This window comes from Sinocyclocheilus anshuiensis, unplaced genomic scaffold (genome assembly GCF_001515605.1).
Source record: "Sinocyclocheilus anshuiensis isolate Anshui unplaced genomic scaffold, SAMN03320099.WGS_v1.1 scaffold134, whole genome shotgun sequence".
NCBI classification, from domain to species: Eukaryota; Metazoa; Chordata; class Actinopteri; order Cypriniformes; family Cyprinidae; genus Sinocyclocheilus; species Sinocyclocheilus anshuiensis.
Genome location: NW_015546024.1, coordinates 224,692 through 229,036, shown reverse-complemented (window position 1 = coordinate 229,036; position 4,345 = coordinate 224,692). Strand labels below are relative to the sequence as shown.

Sequence of the window (4,345 nt, the reverse complement as noted above, 5' to 3'; positions counted from 1 at the left end):
TTCTTTCGTTATTTAAAAACTGTTGCTTTAATTATCTAAAACAAAACTGAAAATCATGAAGACCTTTGTCTCAAAATATATGCATTAATTTTAGCGATTCTCATTTGATACTTAAATCTACAACATTTTTAAAAACATATAAAATATTAGATCAAGTAAGCACAGAATCAACTTTGCACTGCTGCGGTCAAAGATCAGACAAATATACACATGCATCTTGAAAAACTGATGTTTTGGAAAGTGCTACGCCAAGTTTGTGCCATCTAGTGGTTTAGATGAAAATAATATCAAAGGCACCTTTAGCTAAATATATATATACAGCTTTAAATAGGATTTTTATACCATATCAAAATTCTTGATGCACTGAAATTTCATAATTTGGTACCAATTTCAATATCACAAAAAATAATACTAGCCTAAGTAAAAATAAGCTTACTGAAGACAAGTAAACAGTCACAAATTAGGCTACAACAGAACAAAGACCATAAAAAACGGTCTACTTGAAAAACTTAAGCACTGAATAATAAATATATTGTATAAAGAAAATGTGCAAATAGACTGAATAGTCTTCACTGTATAAATTCAATATACATTCATTCTTATTTATTTTACAAAAGTGATTCAGTCAAAGACAGCAAGTAATTTTGTTTCTAATGTTTGATTTACATTATTGACATACATTTTAATAGCAGCTAAATTAAGCTGCTTTAGACGAATAGCTCACTCAAAAATTAAAGGTCTGTTGTTCTAAATCTGTATGAGTTTCCTTCTGCTGTTGAATGTAAAAGTATATATTTGGAACAATACTGGTAACCCAACAGTTGCTGGGCCCCCATGACTTCCATAGTATGAAAAAAATACACTATGGGAGTCAATGTTGACCAGAAACTGGTTATGATCATGATTCAAAATATATTTTTATGTTGAGGTGAACAAAGAAATTCATATTGGTTTAGGACAATTTGAGGGTAAGTATATGATGACAGTATCTTCATTTTTGGGTGAATATCCTTTTAAGATCTCATCATATATCTGATCATATAGGATCTCATATAGCCTAACACATGCTTTATCTTTAACTATTACTATAACTGTGTTTACGAGGATACTCGCAAAGACGGGCATTTTGAAACGTAACTGTGTATTTGACCGTTTAAGCACAAGGAGCGAAAGTTTAGTCAGTAATATGAGCAGGTGCACGCCGTGCGTATCAGGTAGAAACCGTTTTAACGCACGCATTTACCAGAATGAATTCTGCCCCGCAGCGTAGTGTCCATGAACAGTATAAACCATTTGTTTTAAAACCTGCTTAAAACGCCTTGAAATGATAAGCTTAGACTACATCATGACGTGCTTCAATCAACGATTGATATATTTCTACCGGATTATCTCCCAACACTTAAATGAATACAGTTTGTTCAGACACAAAAACTATATAAATCCGGTTAATAATCAAACTAACCTAAAATCTGTGTGGACGATGACACTGTTTTTATCTGCTCCGTGTGCCCGGTTCACTTGCTGTTCCAGCAACTTCCACTCCATCATCAGCTTTAGTAAAATAACCTGATAGCTGGGGAATTTACTAAGTCATGTTTTTATATGTTGTTTGTATTTGAAGTTTTTCGTTTTTTGAGCCCCTCTCTCTTTTAGAATTGCTGACATTTTTACTTATTGGAATGTTGTTCTTTGCGCGACCATTTCCAGATTACTCCAGAACAAAGTGAAGAGAGGTGAATGCAGACATACTGGGCAGCAATCACCTGATAGATGCATGCGCATATCATTCAAAAGTCAAATATACAATAAATGCATTTGATTGGTAAACCAAATTCAGACTTTACGTTTCAATTTCCAAATGGTAATGCATGGAATTTACGGGAAAGCTCAACTAAATAACAGCGCTAATAAGTGGGGGGCGTGGTGGCTTTGGTGATCGGCGCTCCAGTCAATCTACTCCACAGCCAATCACGGGCCCCCTCCTTGCTCGGGACCCCGGGGCTTCAGCCCCGCCTAGCCCAATGGTTAAAACGGCCCTGGTTTGACTAGATTTCTGTATGCGTGACATCCTGTGGATTATAAGCAAATCCATTTCTGCCCGGTTTATTCTGATGGGACCTTATAACTGGCCAGCAAACCTGCAGTGTTGGGGAGTAGCTAGCTACAAGTAGCGACGCTACTAGCTTAACTACATTTTTCAGTAGCTTTACAGTAGCGACACTACTTTTAAAACGGTGTAGCTTTTCCTGAAGCCAACTACTTTTTCCAGCAAGTAGCGGTGTAGACCAAACGCTACATTCCGTTTTGCGTTCTGATGAGTCACAAGCCAGAAGGGTAGCTTGAATGTAGCTTAACTATAATTTACGAGTAGCTTGTAGCTGGTCAAGCTACAGTTTCAGAGTAGCTTCTCCAACACTGCAAACCTGAAAATAAATCCTTCTGAAAGACTTAATAGCATCGTGCACCCTGATTATTAAAAAACAATGACACAGCATGATTGCCTGTGCACTGATTCCTACTTGTACTTGTACTACACCCTGAAAGTATGTACTCTTTTTGATAAGAAAAAAGTACATATTTTTGAGTGTGTAGCAGAAGAGTAGTCAAGCTTTGGGACATACTACTTCGTCATAATTGCATATTTAACAGACCACTCTGTCACATAGTTATGTGCATCCTGTCACTGTTTAAACTGCCCGTCAATCATCTTGTCATGGTTAACATCCTCCACATTTCATTTCATTTCCTACTGTATTGGAGAGAAATGAAGTAGCACGTTGATCTGCCAGTCGTGGGTCTTTCATGTGGAGAATTCTCCTCGTATGTTTGCATAATGATGCATTTAAAAGTTAATGACCAAACGTATGTTTATAAAATTTCACCATGTTGTTGCAGATGAAATATATCATGGATAACATAAAATAAATATTTTGATTGACTATTAATCACTCAAACACCTTTATCTAAACCTCACTACTTAACGTCAAACCTTACTTGTGGTCTCAATGGACCCAACACCCCCTTCTATTTGTAAGACATGATCAAACCATATACCACATCCAGGCCACTGCAGACTGCAGGATCCAGTCATTTAGTTCACCCATTCTCTTCCTATGAAAGGTGCATATGTTTCAAGGTCCATCTCTCAGTGGCTGAATGAGCTCTCAGGTCTTGCAATCAGATTAATAGCCAAAAATACATATAAACTCTAACAACAAAAATTATATTTCACCGAAAAATAAAAATCCAGTTACTCACCTTCATGTCTTTTCAAACTTGTATGACGTACATTCTCCTGTGGAACGCAAAAGAAGAGACATTTAAGAATGTTTAAATTGTCAATGAAAGTCAGTGGTGTCCATACACACCGAAAGACAAGACTTCCATTGAATGCACAAAAACACAGACATTTCCTTTAAACCAGGGGTCTCCAACTGTGCTCCCGGATAGCTTCAGTACCGTCCTGCAGACTTCAGTTCCAACTTGCTCCAACACACCTGTCTGTAATTATCAAGTAGCCCTGAACACCTTGATTAGTTGGTTCAGGTGTGTTTGATTGGGGTTGGAGCTGAAATTTGTAGGACAGTCGTTCTCCAGGAACAGGGTTGGAGATCATATCAGAAACGAGTGATAAAAAAGCACCTAATTTTGAAAATAAAACCTTTTAGTTCTTAAAAAAGTTTTTACGCTCACTTGAGGTGGTTTTTAACTTGTGCGAGAAAGAGCTAATGCAAATATTTGAAGATGGAAACGCATTTGCCGAATAAATTCTGATGTGGCGAACATTACACCCATGTGACTAACTAGCTGTTTCCGCTGATGGTGTCTTTCTGTTTTTTTTATTTACTGTTGGTTATACCACTGTCATCCGCTTGAACAACTTGATGGAAATGCAACTAATTCACTTTTGTTAGTTTTTTTCTTGTCTTTTTTTGCAAACAAAAATGTCCCCACAGTGACAAGGATTTTGGATATTGCCATCTTTGTGGGGACATCAGTGCACAGGCAATGCTGTGTCATTGTTTTTTAATAATCAGGGTGCGCGATGATTAAGTATTTCAGAAGGATTTATTTTCAGGTTTGCGGGTCGGTTATGAGGTCCCATCAGAATAAACTGGTCAGAAATGGATTTGCTTATAATCCACAGGATGTCACACATACTCTGGACCAACAACAAATGTAATTTTCAAAGTTGCTTGTAAATCCATTAGGGAAATAGAAGAGCATTCAATCTCGAGGTGGTTTTTGAAAAAGAGTTCATGCAAATATTGGGAGATGGAAACGCATTTGCCGAACTTGGCGAACATTAAACCCACGTGACTAACTAACTATTTCCGCTGATGGT

The 4,345-nt window shown here is 37.1% G+C and overlaps 1 long non-coding RNA gene across 1 annotated transcript in view; it reads right to left on the bottom strand.

Moving 5' to 3' along the window:
• Positions 1–3,487, bottom strand: part of LOC107698622 (uncharacterized) — a 5,211-nt gene extending 1,724 nt beyond the window's left edge. Inside the window, exons 1-2 of the long non-coding RNA XR_001635365.1 lie at positions 3,369–3,487; positions 3,259–3,295 (exon numbers count right to left, since the gene is read on the bottom strand). This is a non-coding gene — a long non-coding RNA (uncharacterized LOC107698622). The remainder of the gene's footprint in view (positions 1–3,258; positions 3,296–3,368) is intronic.
• Between the last annotated feature and the right edge of the window lie 858 nt (positions 3,488–4,345).